This window comes from Urocitellus parryii, chromosome 1 (assembly GCF_045843805.1).
Source record: "Urocitellus parryii isolate mUroPar1 chromosome 1, mUroPar1.hap1, whole genome shotgun sequence".
In the NCBI taxonomy this organism is placed as follows: domain Eukaryota; kingdom Metazoa; phylum Chordata; class Mammalia; order Rodentia; family Sciuridae; genus Urocitellus; species Urocitellus parryii.
In genome coordinates, this window is record NC_135531.1 from 180,774,988 (window position 1) to 180,792,038 (window position 17,051).

Below are 17,051 nucleotides of genomic sequence, written 5' to 3' on the forward strand. Positions count from 1 at the left end.
GCCCTTGGAAAAATTATACCAGCAATGACACCGTTAGCAAAGATACCGAGTTACAATTTGTTGTAGATTACAGTTTGTTGTCTCAGTCCAGGTAAAGCAGTGTCTCAATAGATTAACTCACAGTCCAGGTAAGTTCTGCAGGCAGCTAGCTTGATCCGAAGTCTCGTCCGGTTCTCAGCCGAAGTCTCATCAGGTTCTCAGAAACACTGGAAATTCTTTCACCTTCGTTTTCACCGGCTCTGGGATGAAGGCAGGAACTCCGCAATGCTGGCTAAAGAAAATCCTGTAGCATTCCAGCAGGCACTAAGAAAACAACCTTCTGAACAATTTAGTACATTATCTCAAGGTTTTTTTACATTTGAAATAGGCCTTAATGGCGCTCGTTCCTCATTAGCTTCCAGGTGTGGGAGAACCATTGTAGTTACTGGCCTTGGAAATGATCAAACTTTAGGGATGGGGCATCTTCTGCCGGCTGTAGTGGCAGCCCTGGATGGCCCTGGGGAGTGTCCCGGACTCAAACTGCTTCCGGGCACAGGTTTGGATTTGGGCTCTTGCAGTGGCATCCGCCCGCTGCCAGCACTTGGAAAGTCCTTGTGCCATGACCGGCTTGCACACCTGGCAGCCGCCGCCGTGCCGATTGATGCACCCTCCGGTATCAAAAAGTATTCAGTAATATCCTTTTGCTGCAACTTTTTTCCTGATAATCCTTCTTCTTCTGAACTTTCTTTTTCTTTCTGATTAGAGTTCCTGGGCTCTTATCAACACATGCCCTAACTGCTCTTGGTTCCACTGGGGTGCCTCTTTCCCTTATCAATTTACTTAACACCCCTTCCATATTTTCATCACAAAGACAATACAATACACTGAGACAAAACAAGACACAAACATACTGTATCAATCTTCTCCATTTTCTCAAAATGGCCATTTTTCCTCTCGCCCTATCTGCCTAAGGACAAGCCTATCTATGGACGGGCAGCTTTTTTTCGTCACTTACCCCCGAGTGTCTGGGGGCTCCCCATAACAGGCCACCATCTGCAAAATAACCCGGGGGGGGGGTGAAGAACAACTTGCATACATTGATACAGCAGGAGAGGGAGCCATTTATTGTAGGACAGGAGGGGTACTTATACGTCCCACACAGCTTATCATAATTAGCATAAACTAGATACAGCAGTCAACCAATAAGGAATCTCCACACTTAATGGCTCAATGGCATTACTTCACAAACCACTCCCTCTGGCATTTTGCCAGGTGCCATCCAGACTTGTTTACAGACCTTAACATTAACCACTCCCTCTGGCAAAATGCCAGGTGCCATCCTGACTTGTTTACAGACTCTAACAAACATATATTCTATAAATGGTTTAATGTAATGTATAGGCAAATTTAACATTGATAATTGAAAATACAAGCTAAAATAAGCTTTAAAATTTATATCATTGTACATGGATTTAAGAGAAATTTGGTTTAGTTATAAAGGTAAGGTAAGGATTAATATTTCATTCTACTTAGGATTCTGCTTGCATTAAAGAATGAACATGTACCTTGGGAAATATAAATATTCAAAATAATATATGTGAAGATATTACATCTCTTCTAACACAAAGGAGAGTACATTTTGAGTCATGTGATCATATATTTTGTACATATGGGGATGTGTGTGTGTGTGTGTGTGTGTGTGTGTGTGTGTATATATATATATCTTACATTAAAAATTGAAATAAAATTCAAACATAAACTTTAAATTTATAATTGGGGTACATGAATTCATGTAAAATTCTCCTTAGATATAAAGGTAAGCTCAATATTTAATTTTCTTTGGAATTGGGTTAGGGTTAAAGAACAATAATTGGGAAATCTCAATATTTTAAGCATATATATGTGTGGAAATATGCATTAAAGTGTGTATAAACATACATGTTTTAAGACAGGAAAAAGTATAATTTGAGTCAGATGATTAAATATTATTTACATATGGGGACACAAGCATATAACCCATAAATGGTACATTGTAATGTTTATGTAAATCAAGAGACTCATAAAAATTCATATTGATTTACATATTTTTAAATAAAACATGGTTTAGGTATTGAGGTAAGGTAGGGCTTAATATTTAAATTTGTTTTGGGTTAGGGTTAAGGTTAAGAAATGATAATGTGTATCAGGAAATATCAATATTCATAAAAATGTATGTGTTGTGATATGTATGATAACATATATAAGCATGCAGGTTGTGACACAGGAAGAGTCAAATGTTAGTCAAGTGATTAAAAGTTCTGTAAATATGGCAATGCAAGAATCTATCTCATAAAATATGGGTAGTAATATAAATGCAAATTTAATATTGATACATATTATGATTACATATGTGAAATACACATAAAATTTCATATTGGTATACAAGATTTTAAATAAAATTTTGTTTAAGTACTGAGGCAAGGTAAGTTTTTATGTAAAATGTTTGTTTAAGTTAGGGTTAAAGAATTAACATATATATGAGGATATATGAATATTCATTAGAAAGTACATGTGAAATTCTGTATGAAAACAGATACATACATGTTCTGTCAAAGGGAATAATAAAATATGAGTCATGTGTTTACATATTTTATAAATATGGGAAATGAAATGATATATATTATAAAGGACTTATTGTTATAAAATATGTATATTAGATATTGAAAATTGAGTTAGAAGTAAAAATACCCTTTAATATTGATATAGGTGTACATGGATTTATATAAAAATTGGTTAATATGTAGTGGTAAGATTAGGTTTAGTGTGAAATTTTGGTTTTGAGTTAATGTTAGGATTACAAAAATTAGCATGTATATGTGGAAATAAAAATAGTCCTAAGAATGTACATGAAAATATGTACAAAACATATATAAATATACATGTTGTGACACAGAGAAGTGTAAAATATCAGTCATATAACTACACTTCCTGTATCTAGGTTGATTGGAGGATATATACTATAAATGATATATATTAATATATATGCAGATTTAAATTTGATAATTAAAAATGGAAGTCAAAATACAATTTAAAATTTATATTGGTGTATTTTGATTCAAGTCAAATCTGACTTAGATATAGAGATAATGTAAAGGCAATATAAATTTTGGTTTGAGTTAGGATTAGGGTATAGAATGGACACATATGCTGGAAAATATCTGTATTCACATGACTGACATGTAAAAATATGTAAAAAAAAAACATAAAAGATACATGTCCTGACACAAGGGAGAGTGTTTTGTAAATAATGTGATGAGACATTTTGTAAATATGGAGTTAGAAATAGATACCCTATAAATGATATAGTGATATGTATGTAAATTTATTATTGAAAATTGAAAATAGAAGTCAAAGTACACTCTAAAATTCTTATTGGTGTATAAAGGTTGAAGTAAAATTTTCCTTTCTTATAGAAGTAATATAAGGATCAATATAAAATTTGGATTGTGCTAAGGTTTTAGTGAAAGAATGAATATTTGAATTTGGAAATATCAATATTCATAAGAATATACTATGAAATTATGTTTCATAACATATATAAACACACATGTTGTGACACAGGCATGAGTAAAATGTAAGTCATGTGATTACAAATTTGGTAAACATGGGGATGAAGAATATATCCTATAAACAATATATACCAGTATATATGCAAATTTAATATTGATAATTGAACATATAAGTTAAAATACACATAAAATTTTATCATAGTTTACATGCTTTTAATAAAATTTGGTTTAGTAATTGAGATAAGTTAAGTGTTTACATAAAATTTTGGTTTGAGTTAGGGTTATAATTAGCAAGTGTTTGTGGAAATATGAATATTTGAAAATATGAAATATGAATATTTCTAACAATACACCTATGAAATTATGTACAAAACATACATGTAGTAATACAAGGAAGAATTAAAAAGTGAGCCATGTAATTACACATTTTGTAATGATGGGAATGCAAGGATACATATCCCATAAAGGATGTAGCATAATACAAATGCAAATTTAACATTGATAATTGAAAATAGAAGTCAGAATACACTTTAAAATTCATATTCTTTCCAGTCACAGTGGTGAACACCTGTAATTCCAGCCACTCTGAAGGCTGAAATGGGAGGATTATGAGTTTCAAGACAGCCCCAGCAGCAGCAAGGTGCTAAAGAATCCTGTCTCTAAATAAAATACAAAATAGGTCTGGAGATGTGGCTCTGTCCTCAAGTGCGAGTGAGTTCAATTCTAGTTTAAAAAAAATCATATTTTGGTATATGGATTTAAGTAAAATTTGGTTTAGATATAGAGGTAAGATAAGGGTTAATATAATCCTTGTTTGTGTTAGGATTAGGGGTAAAGACTGAATATGTATATCAGGAAATATAAGTATTCATAAGATTGTAAAAGTGAAAATATGAATGAAAACATAGACACGTGTTCTGACACAATGAAGAGTAAAATGTTGAGTCATGTGATTACATGTTAGAAGTCAAATGAGTATCAATTCAAATTAACTTAATCAGATTCCCTATTTTGTTTTTCAAATTCATTCCAATCTATTCAGCAGAAATATTAAATGTTTATAAAACATACTTAATTTGAAATGCTTTCAATACAAAACAATTCAATCACAAAACAATGCATTATGGTCTCATCAGTACATTTATAAAACACTGTAATAAAAAACTAACAGTAGCAAATAAGTAGATGATATACACTATAGAAATGTTCATCCAACTAATGACTTTAGACACAAAGAACATACAATGTCAATTAGTGTTATTCTTTCAATTTTACTACATGAGACAATAAACCAAATGTTCAAGTTCTAGTAGTTGTAATAAAACTTTCTAAAAATAGATATAAAAGTACTTAAGTTTGGGCTGCAGTTGAATCTCAATGGTAGAGCACTTGCCTAGCATGAGTGAGGCACTGGGTTCTATCCTCAGCACCATCTACAACTAAAAAATATATAAATATTTTTAAAAGCATTCAAGTTTTTAGAAAATTTTGACTTTCCAGTTGGCAACAGGACCACAATGTGCCAATAGAGCAAATCAGGAGTAAGGCATGTAGGCCCCCATCCTGTTTCAAATCTGGTGTTACTGTAGAATACTGTAGAATACTGGGATTCTTACAAGAATCTCACATAAAGCCCAAGAACATATTCAATACAAAACTACCCTATGTATTTTGGGTTTTTTGTTTTGTCTTTTTAAGCAGCAATCAGACTTTTAACCTAATAAGAGAATCATTTTAGAAGTCATAATAGCTGGGATAGGTGCGGTGGGGCACAAGTGTAACTCAAAAACTCAAGAGGAAGAGGTATGAGGATGGTAAGCTTGAGGTCAGGCTGGGCAACTTACCAAGAACCTGTCTCAAAATTAAAAATAAAAAGGAATGTGGCTGGGGTTAGGTGGTAAAGAACCATTGAGTTCAACCCCCAGTTTAACAACAACAACAAAATCCCACAGTGGTATTCATCTTTCTTTTCGACTGAAAGGGTAAAGTACAAGGGGTCACCACAACTTGTTACAGACTAAAATCCAACTAATAATTCCAACACCACCTGCTGTTCTAGCAGGGAAGGCTACCAGGAGGTCTAGTGATGTTATCCATTTCCTCAGCACAACAGTTACAGGGGCAGAATACTACTTCCAAATGAGTGACATCATCAAGGTAGCTTGCAATGTACAGAAAGCAACACTTAAAAATCATTTTATCTTGGCTAGTTGAGCAGTCCGTGCTTTCACATAAGTCTTGAGCTGGTCCACCATCTTGTTGATCTTCCATTCCAGCCTGGCATATCTGGCAAACTCATCCATCTTGTTGACCATGGAGAACTCTTGCTTCATATCCTGGATCTCTGCCCTCATCTGCGGCTCTGGCTCTGCATCATTCTGCAGCACTCTGGACATGAAGGAGGACAAGGTCAGAAGGAGGATCAGAAGGACATTGCATCCAAACAGGAAGCAGAGGACCAGCAGCCACATCCAGCTGCGGGACTTGGTCAAGTTCTTCCATTCTTCCCAGATACTCCCTGCAGCCCAGGCACCTCTATCAGAAGCTCCAAGGGGACCTCATCAGTAGGCGCACCCGCAACTGCGCAGTGAGTCCCACTAGCCCTGCTTCCTTGAATGAGGTTTGTAAAATTTATTCCTACACACATTACATTTTTGATGCTTTCTTTAATTGTTATAGCCCAACTTAGATTATGGATCAGCCCAGTAAGCACCCTATAAAATGGAGGATATTAATAGATAAGACAAGATTAGATAATAGGATAAATAATGTTAAGTTATCCTGACTATACTTAAAAGAATTTAGCCTTTGGCTGGATTTGTGGCTAAGTGGTACAGCGCTTACCTAGCATTTGTAAGACACTGGGTTCAATTCTCAGCACCCCATATAAATAAAGTCCATTGACAACTTAAAAACAAAACAAAACAAAACAAAACCTTGCCTAAGTGACTCCATTTGGAAGTTCCAAAATGTAACCCTAGTTATATAACTTATTTCTTGTAAAAGTTGTTTATTTTTGTACTGCATGTGTTTGGAACAAGGATGTGGTTATATGCATTGGGTGGCTGATTGTTAACTTTAGCTTCTGTGTCCTCCTTGCTTGCTTGCATCTACATTTTCGAGGATGTTGTTTTTCCCCTTATAAACCCCATAGAACTTGCACCCCGTACTGTTCCTGGCAGAAGCAGTTTGGGTCCATCAGGGAGCAATCGCCAGGTAGCTAAATAAAGACTCTCCAATTTGGAAAAAATTCTGTTGAGAGTGTTTTCCGAGCTATAGACCCACAACAAAATGGTATCTTTTTTTAAAAATCTCTATTTATGAGCATTCACTTCTACCATGTATACAATTGATTTTTATTTGTATGTTGATCTTGAATCCTGCAATTTTACTATTACTTCCAGACATTTTTAAAAGATTCAGTGATTTTTACTATAAATGTTCATGTTTTCTGCAAATAAAGTTAATTTATTTTTTAATTTTTCATTAGTATGATTTTTAGTGTTTTCCCCCCTTAACTGAGTACATCAACAGATTCTTTAGTAGCAAACAGAAAGAAATTATATGTACAAAACCCCTTTTGTTTCTGAGGATTTGGTTAAGTATTCAGTCTATTGTCATTAAGTATTGTGTTTCCGATAAGTTTTTAATAGATTCCCTGTGTCAGATTGAGGCACTTACTTTCTATTCCTAGTTTGCTAAAATTTTAAACAGAAGTTGATATTGGGTTATTAGGAAATACTTTTCTACACTTATTGATTTTATGAATATATATGTGTATATGTATATGCATATTACATATATATGTCATTTTATATCATTGATATGGAATTGCATTGATCAATTTTGGAATGTTAAATCAACTTTGCATCTCTATGAAAACTTTGGTATGATATATTAACCTATTTCGTATATTGTTGAATTTTCTTTGCCAAGTTTTGGTTAGAATTTTTGCATCCAAGATCATTGTGTGGGGGGTTGGGGTGGGAGTGTTGGGGGGAATCATTAGGGAATTAGTGATCTTAGTTTATAATAATATTCTCTTGCAATGCTCATTCCTGGTTTTTTTTTCATGAAAATAATCCTGGACCCATTAAGTGAGTTGAAAAGCACTTCATCTTTCTTTATAGTTTTGTGTAAAATTTTATTACTTCTTCCTTTTGTAATTGGAATTCAATATTGTTGCCACTTGAGATTGGATTGTATTGGTACAAGGGTTTTTAACTAAAATTTCTATTTCTTTTATAGATACAAGACAATTGACCAAATCTATTTCTTCTTGAGTAAATTTTGGTTTATTTTGAACTGTAAGAATTTATTCATATTATAATAGTTGTCAAATTTATTGGCATAAAGTAATTCATAATATTTTCTGATTCTTTTTTTGAGGAGAATATGGTTGAGTGCTTGTTTGTAGATATTCTGTCCATGGAAATAGACATGGAAGCATTTCCCCTGGTGAGCAAATTCCCAGGGGTGTTAACTGGTGCCCTGATTCCCACAATTGGCATACCCAGCCTCCTCCCTGTGAGGTAATTAGACAACTAAGCAGTCACTATCTGGTCTCCTTAACAATGTCCTTGGAGAGAAATTACTCTGTGTTTGTATTAAGGGGATCTTACCTCAGTTAGCTAGCACTTGGGTTAAAGAAATACTAATTAGAATATAGTCATAGTAACAGGAAGTATATATTCTTTGAGTTATAAACTCCCAGGCAGGGAAGAGTGGTCATTTCACTTCTGTACTTCTCCATCATCACTTCATTTTGCTCCTCTCCACTCCTCCTGTTTGCTTGTACTTGTGTGTCTGTGTCTGTTCTTTGTGCACCTCCTTACAGGTATCCCTCCACAGGTGTTCCTTTACACTTGGTATTGAACCCAGAAGTGCTTAACCAGTGAACCCACAACCCTATCTCTTTTCATTTTTTTTTTATTTTGAAACAGGGTCTCACTAAGTTGCTTAGGGTTTTATTAAGTTGTTGAGGCTGGCCTCAAACTTGCAATTCTTCTGTCTCAATCTCCTGAGCCATGGGGATTACAAGAATGTGCCAACAGGACAAGTTGACTTTTCATTTAATATCCATAGAATATTTAGTGATATAATGTCTCACATTCCTAATATTGGTAATTTGTGTCTATTATTAAATTTACTTGTCATTCTTCTAAAGATTTATCAAGGTTATTTTATTTGTTCTAGAGACAGCTTTTGTTTTTATCGATTTTAGAAGTGTTTTACTTAATTGATTTCTGTGCTGATAGTTTTTTTTCTCTGACTTCATTAATTTCTTGTTTGTTTTTATTTTCTGCTCTTAAGGTGGAAATTTTATCAATACAAACTAATTGGACAGATAATACATGCAATAACATGTATCCACACCATACCTACCTCTCTATTACATCACATACTTTCCCCTGTGATTTTCATCTTGCATTAGTGGGACACATTTGCTGCAATTAATGACCCCAAATTGGCACTACATTATTAGCTGTATTCCATAACTTATATTGTTTCACTCTGAGTTACGCAGTTTTGCGGCTTCTGATAGAAAGCATAATGATAGAATGCATTCCCCACCCTAAAATCCCCTGCGATTCACCTATTTATCCTTCCCCTCTTTCCTCCTAACTTCCTGGTAACTATTGAGTTTTCTAACTCTCTGTATAAATTTACCTTTTCCAAAATGTTGTATAGTTTAAACTTTCTAGTATATAGCATTTTAAGACTACCATCTTTCATTTACTAGTAAACATTTATAATACCTCCATGTCTTTTTATGGATTCATACCTCATTTATTTTTATTGCTGAGTAATATTCTGTTGTATGCATGAAGTACTGTGTGTTCACCTATTAACCAGGACAAAGACATCTGGGTTGCTTTCCATTTTGTGATTATCAACAAATCTTCCATAAATATTCATGTGCAGGCTTTTGTTGAACATAAATTTTTGACTCATTAAGACAAATACTTAGGCATGAAATTGCTGGATTGTAAAGTAAAACTATGTCTTTGCAAGAAACTTCAGAGTGGTCTTCCAAAGTGAATGTACCACTTTTCATTCTGACCAACACCCATGAAAGTTCCTTTTACTTCATATTCTCACTTGTATTTGATATTGTCATTTTTTAAAAAAATAGCCATTTCAATTGTGGCATAGTAGTGTCATGTTGAAAATCCGTAATGACACATGGTATTATGTAGTTTTCAATAAGCTTTTGTTCCATGTGTAAATTTCCTTTGGTAAAATGGGTTTTCAGGTTTTTAAAAATCTATTTACTAATTGTGTTTTTTCCTTATTATTGTATTTTTGGAGTTACTTTTATACTTTGGATGCAGGTTTTAAGAAGATATTTGTTGTGCAAATATATTTTCCCAGGCTATGATTTGTTTCTTTATTCTTTCAACATTTTTTCCAGAGTATTAGTTATTGATTGATTGATTGACTGGTTCATGCATTATTTGTGATGGTATCTCACTATATTGCCCAGGCTTGTCTTAAACTACGGGACTCATATATTCCTACCACTTCAGCCTTCCAGGTTCTTAGAGGTTTTCATTTTATCAAACTTATAATTTACTAGTATTTTTTTCATGAATTATATTTTGCTATTGAATTTTAATATCCACTGTCAAAATCAAGTTCACCTAGACACTTTGTGATGTTATTTTATAAATGTCTTATATTAAAATTTGGGTTTTGAAGTTTAACTCATAGAAGTAGAGAGTGAAATGATTGTTACAAGACACTGGCATCAAAACAGACATGTCCTCAGTGGAATACCATAGAAGACTCAGAGATAAATCCCTACATGTACAGTCATCTGATGCTTGACAAGATATCAGAAACATACATTGTAGAAAAGACAGCCTTTTAACAAGTGGTTTTGAGAAAACTGGATAACATATGCAGAAAAATTTAATGAGAACCTTATTATATATTTCAAAATAACTAAAAGTAAGTTTAACATGTTTTACCAGAAAAATATCAGATCATTGAATGACTAGATAGATATGTTAATAAGCTTGACCTCTTAATAATTCCATATTGTATACATACATAAAAAAACATGTTACCCCATAAATATTTATAATTATGAGTTCCCAATTTAAAATAATGTTAATAATGTTAATAAAAATTATATCTAAGATGCAGGTTGAATAAATATTTATTGAAAGGAGTAAGGATTGTTTTAGTGTTATGGTTTGGATCTAGTGTTATGGTTTTGGATCTCAAAGGGCTCATGTGCTGAAAGCATGGTCCCCAGTGCATCAAGTTGCACAGATGGGGATTTTAGGAAATGATTGGATCCTAAGTTCTCTAACCTCATCAAAGGATTAATTTATTGATAGCTGAATAGACTTCTGGGAGGCAGGAACTAGTTGGAGCTAGTAGGTCACTTGTGAACTAACCTGGAGATTATCTTCTCCATTGCCTGTTTCTTTGCCTCTCTTTCTCTGCTCCCTGGCTGCCCTGAACTGAAAAGCTTCTTTTTTCCACTAAATGCTTCCACCATAATATTCTTTTTTTTATTGGTTGTTCAAAACATTACAAAGCTCTTGACATATCATGTTTCATACATTAGATTCAAGTTGGTTATGAACTCCCATTTTTACCCCAAATACAGATTGCAGAATCACATCTGTTACACATCCACATTTTACATAATGCCCTATTAGTAACTGTTGTATTCTGCTACCTTTCCTATCCTCTACTATCCCCCCTCCCCTCCCCTCCCATCTTCTCTCTCTACCCCATCTACTGTATTTTATTTCTCTCCTTGTTTATTTTCCCATTCCCCTCACAACCTCTTATGTGTAATTTTGTATAACAATGAGGGTCTCCCTCCATTACCATGCAATTTCCCTTTTCTCTCCCTTTCCCTCCCACCTAGTGTATCTGTTTAATGTTGATCTTTTCTTCCTGCTCTTCCTCCCTGCTCTGTTCCTAGTTGTTCTCATTATATCAAAGAAGACATTTGGTATTTGTTTTTTAGGGATTGGCTAGCTTCATTTAGCATAATCTGCTCTAGGGCCATCCATTTCCCTGCAAATTCCATGATTTTGTCATTTTTTAGTGCTGCGTAATATTCCTTGGTGTATAAATGCCACATTTTTTTTATCCATTCATCTATTGAAGGGCTTCTGGGTGGGTTCCACAGTCTAGCAACTGTGAATGGTTCTGCTATGAACATCGATGTGGCAGTATCCCTGTAGTAAGCTCTTTTAAGGTCTTCAGGGAATAGTCCTAGAAGGGCAATAGCTGGGTCAAATGGTGGTTCCATTCCCAGCTTTCCCAGGAATCTCCATACTGCTTTCCAAATTGGCCGCACCAGTTTGCAGTCCCACCAGCAATGTACAAGTGTACACTTTTCCCCACATCCTCGCCAGCACTTGTTGTTTGACTTCATAATGGCTGCCAATCTTACTGGAGTGAGATGGTATCTTAGGGTGGTTTTGATTTGCATTTCTCTGACTGCTAGAGATGGTGAGCATTTTTTCATGTACTTGTTGATTGATTGTATGTCCTCCTCTGAGAAGTGTCTGTTCAGGTCTTTGGCCCATTTGATGATTGGGTTATTTGTTTTCTTATTGTTTAATTTTTTGAGTTCTTTGTATACTCTGCATATTAGGGCTCTATCTGAAGTGTGAGGAGTAAAAATTTGTTCCCAGGATGTAGGCTCCCTATTTACCTCTCTTATTGTTTCTCTTGCTGAGAAAAATCTTTTCAGTTTAAGTAAGTCCCATTTGTTGATTCTTGTTATTAACTCTTGTGCTATGGGTGTCCTATTAAGGAATTTGGAACCCGACTCCACAATATGTAGATCGGAGCCAACTTTTTCTTCTATCAGACGCAGAGTCTCTGATTTGGTATCTAGCTCCTTGATCCATTTTGAGCTCACTTTTGTGCATGGTGAGAGGAGGGGATTCAGTTTCATTTTGTTGCAAATGGATTTCCAGTTTTCCCAGCACCATTTGTTGAAGATGCTATCCTTCCTCCATTGCATGCTTTTAGCTCCTTTATCAAATATAAGATAGTTGTAGCTTTGTGGATTAGTCTCTGTGTCCTGTATTCTGTACCATTGGTCCACCCGCCTGTTTTGGTACCAGTACCATGCTGTCTTTGTTACTATTGCTCTGTAATATAGTTTGAAATCTGGTATCGCTATACCGCCGGATTCACGCTTCCTGCTTAGAATTGCTTTTGCTATTCTGGGTCTTTTATTTTTCCATATGAATTTCATGATTGCTTTATCTATTTATACAAGAAATGCCGTTGGGATTTTGATTGGCATTGCATTAAACCTATAGAGAACTTTTGGTAATATCGCCAGTTTGATGATGTTAGTTCTGCCTATCCATGAACAGGGTATATTTTTCCATCTTCTAAGATCTTCTTCTACTTCTCTCTTTAGGGTTCTGTAGTTTTCATTGTATAAATCTTTCACCTCTTTTGTTAGGTTGATTCCCAAGTGTTTTATTTTTTTTGAGGATATTGTGAATGGAGTGTTTTTCCTCATTTCCATTTCAGAAGTTTTGTCGCTGATATACAGAAATGCCTTTGATTTATGCATGTTGATTTTATATCCTGCCACTTTGCTGAATTCATTTATTAGTTCTAGTAGATTTTGGAGACCCTTTTGGGTCTTCTAGGTATAGAATCATGTTGTCTGCAAATATTGATAATTTAAGTTCCTCTTTTCCTATTTTTATGACTTTAATTTCTTTTATCTAATTGCTCTGGCCAGTGTTTCGAGAACTATATTGAATAGAAGTGGTGATAGAGGGCATCCCTGTCTTGTTCCAGATTTTAGAGGGAATGCCTTCAATTTTTCTCCATTGAGAATGATGCTAGCCTACGGCTTGGCATAAATAGCTTTTACAATGTCAAGGTAAGTTCCTGTTATCCCTAGTTTTTCTAGTATTTTGAACATAAAGGGATGCTGTACTTTGTCGAATGCTTTTTCTGCGTCTATTGAGATGATCATATGGTTCTTATCTTTAAGTCTATTGATGTGGTGAATAACATTTATTGATTTCCGTATATTGAACCATCGTTGCATCCCAGGGATGAATCCTACTTGATCATGGTGTACAATTTTTTTGATGTGCCTTTGTATCCGATTCGCCAGAATTTTATTGAGGATTTTTGCACCTAGGTTCATCAGAGATATTGGTCTGTAGTTTTCTTTCTTTGAGGTGTCTTTGTCTGGTTTCGGAATCAGGGTGATGTTGGCCTCATAGAATGAATTTGGCAGAGCTCTCTCTTTTTCTATTTCCTGAAATAACTTGAGAATTGGTATTAATTCTTCTTTAATGGTTTTGTAAAACTCCGCTGTATACCCATCTGGTCCTGGGCTTTTCTTGGTTGGAAGTCTTTTGATTGCTTCTTCTATTTCATCTATTGATATTGGTCTGTTTAAGTTGTGGCTATCCTCCTGACTCAGTCTGGGCAAATCATATGACTTAAGGAATTTATTGATGTCTTCACTATCTTCTATTTTATTGGAATATAGGTTTTCAAAATAATTTCTAATTGTCTTCTGTATTTCTGTAGCGTCTGTTTTAATATTGCCTTTTTCATCCCGTATGTTAGTAATTTGAGTTCTCTCTCTTATTCTCTTCATTAGCATGGCTAGGGGTCTGTCGATCTTATTTAGTTTTTCAAAGAACCAACTTTTAGTTTTGTTAATTTTTTCAATAGTTTCTTTTGTTTCAATTTCGTTGATTTCGGCTCTGATTTTAATTATTTCTTGCCTTCTGCTACATTTGCTGTTGTTTTGCTCTTCCTTTTCTAGGTCTTTGAGATGAAGTGTGAGCTCATTTATTTGTTGGTTTTTCCTTTTTTTGAGGTATGACCTCCAGGCGATGAATTTCCCTCTTAAAACTGCTTTCATTGTGTCCCATAGATTCCGATATGTTGTGTCTGTATTTTCATTTATCTCTAAGAATTTTTTGATTTCCTCCTTTATGTCTTCTGTAACCCATTGATAATTCAGTAACATATTGTTCATTTTCCATGTGATGTAGGATTATTCCTTCCTTCTTTTATCATTGATTTCCATTTTCATTCCATTATGATCAGATAAAATGCATGGTATTATCTCCACCCCTGTATATTTACTGAGGGTTGCCCTATGGCATAATATATGGTCTATTTTTGAGAAGGATCCATGTGCTGTTGCGAAAAAAGTATAGCCACTTGATGTTGGATGATATATTCTATATATGTCAGTTAAGTCTAGGTTGTTGATTGTGATATTGAGTTCTATAGTTTCTTTATTCAACTTTTGCTTGGAAGATCTGTCCAATGGTGAGAGAGGTGTGTTGAAGTCACCCATAATTATTGTGTTGTGGTCTATTTGATTGTTGAACTTGAGGAGAATTTCTTTTATGAATGTCGCAGCACCATTATTTGGTGCATAAATATTGATAATTGTTATGTCTTGTTGGTGAATGGTTCCTTTTAACAGTATATAATGACCTTCCTTATCCCTTTTGATTAATTTAGTCTTGAAGTCGATTTTATTCGATATGAGGATGGCCACTCGTGCCTGCTTACGAGGACCGTGTGCGTGGTATATTTTTTCTCAACCTTTCACCTTCAGCCTGTGTATGTCTTTTCCAATCAGATGTGTCTCCTGGAGGCAACATATTGTTAGATTTGTTTTTTTTTTTCCATGTTACCAGCCTCTGTCGCTTTATTGGAGAGTTTAACATTTATAGTTACTATTGATGTATGGTTTGTACTTCCAGCCATGTTTGATTATTTATCTTCTTTTAGTTTGTTTCTCCAAGATTAGCTTTCCCCCAGCCCTCTGACTTTATAGAGGCACTTCCCACTGATGGTTTTGGTTATTGTTTTTCATTTCTTCCTCATGTAATGTTTTGCTCAAGACACTTTGCAATGCTGGTTTTGTGGCTACAAATTCTTTTAGCTTTTGTTTATCATGAAAGATTTTTATTTCGTTGTTGTACCTGAAGCTTAATTTTGCTGGATACAGAATTCTTGGTTGGCATCCATTGTCTTTCAGTGTTTGAAATACATTGTTCCAGGACCTTCTCGCTTTCAGCGTCTGTGATGAAAAATCCGTTGTTAACCTTATTGGTTTACCCCTAAATGTAATCTGCCTCTTTTCTCTTGTAGCTTTTAATATTTTCTCTTTGTTCTGTATATTGGATATCTTCATAACAATGTGTCTTGGCATTGGTCTACTGTGATTTTGTGTGCTCAGTGTCCTGTATGCATCTACAATTTGTATATCTGTTTCCTTTTTTATTTCTGGAAAGTTTTCTGTAATTATTTCATTCAGCAGGTTACTCATTCCCTTGGTATGAATCTCTGTGCCTTCTTCTATCCCGATGACTCGTAAGTTTGTTTTTTTTATGTTATCCCAAATCTCTTGGATGTTTTTCTCGTGATTTTTTACCAGCCTATCTGAGTTCGCTAGACTCTTTTCAAGATGATATATTTTGTCTTCATTATCTGACGTTCTGGCTTCTACTTGCTCCACTCTGTTGGTGATACTCTCTATTGAGTTTTTAATTTGGTTTATCATTTCCTTCATTTCTAGAATTATTGTTTGATTTTTTTATAATCTCTATCTCCTGATAAAGATGCTTAACTTCTTCTTTTATCTGTTTGTTTAATTCATTTTCAATGTGATCTTTAAGGTTCCTTTCCATCTGTCTAAGGTGTTCCTTGAGTTCTTTATATGACCATTTTTCTGATGACTCTAGGTCCTCCTGAATATTTAGGCTGTCCTGCATTGTTTGTACTCCTTTTCTTCCTTGCTTTTTTATGCTCGTGTTACTTCTTGTTCTGTTTGACTGCTGAGCTACTGTTTACTCTTATAAATTTATTTGATGCTTGGGAGGAGAGATATTAGAAGGGAAGGGAAGAAGTCACTAAAGAGAATGAGTGTAGGCAGGTAGAATTCAAGAAAGGGGAAGTAAGAAAATTGAAAAGAAATGAAAAGACAAAAGAAAAAAGTGAAAAGAAAGAAAGAAAAAACGAAAAAAATAAAAATCTAAAACCCCCCAAAATTATAATGATAATAAAAAATGGAAATTAAAGTTTAAAAAATAATAGTAATAATAATAGAATAAAAAGAATTAAAAAAATTGAAACCATTAATAAGAAAGTTAAAGAACAACAACTACATCAACAACAAAAAGTGAAAATAAAATAAAATAATACTAATAATAATCATTAAAAAATAATAATAATAATAAATGCAGTCATAGAGCTCGATTAACTTCTCTTCCAGTAGGTGGAGCTATGCCCACTGGGCCAGGCTTCTCTTCTTGATATGTGGGAACCAATCACTGTGCCTCAGCTCTTCTTCCCAGACTGTGCAGGTCTCCAATCCTGAGTGCCTATGGCCTTCTCTTGTGGTTCCTCAATCCAGGCCCCGCTCACCTGTGACGCTCATCAAAATACTGGCTACATGCTGGGTCTGCTGCTCCTGGGAGCCCTGTTTTCATGGATGCCTGGGCACACCCTTTCTGTTTGCCTCCCTCAGAC

General features: G+C 34.5%; 1 pseudogene; it reads right to left on the bottom strand.

The window, feature by feature from the left end:
• Window positions 1–5,485: 5,485 nt before the first annotated feature.
• On the bottom strand, window positions 5,486–5,923 carry LOC144250419 (guided entry of tail-anchored proteins factor 1 pseudogene; annotated as a pseudogene).
• Window positions 5,924–17,051: the final 11,128 nt, after the last annotated feature.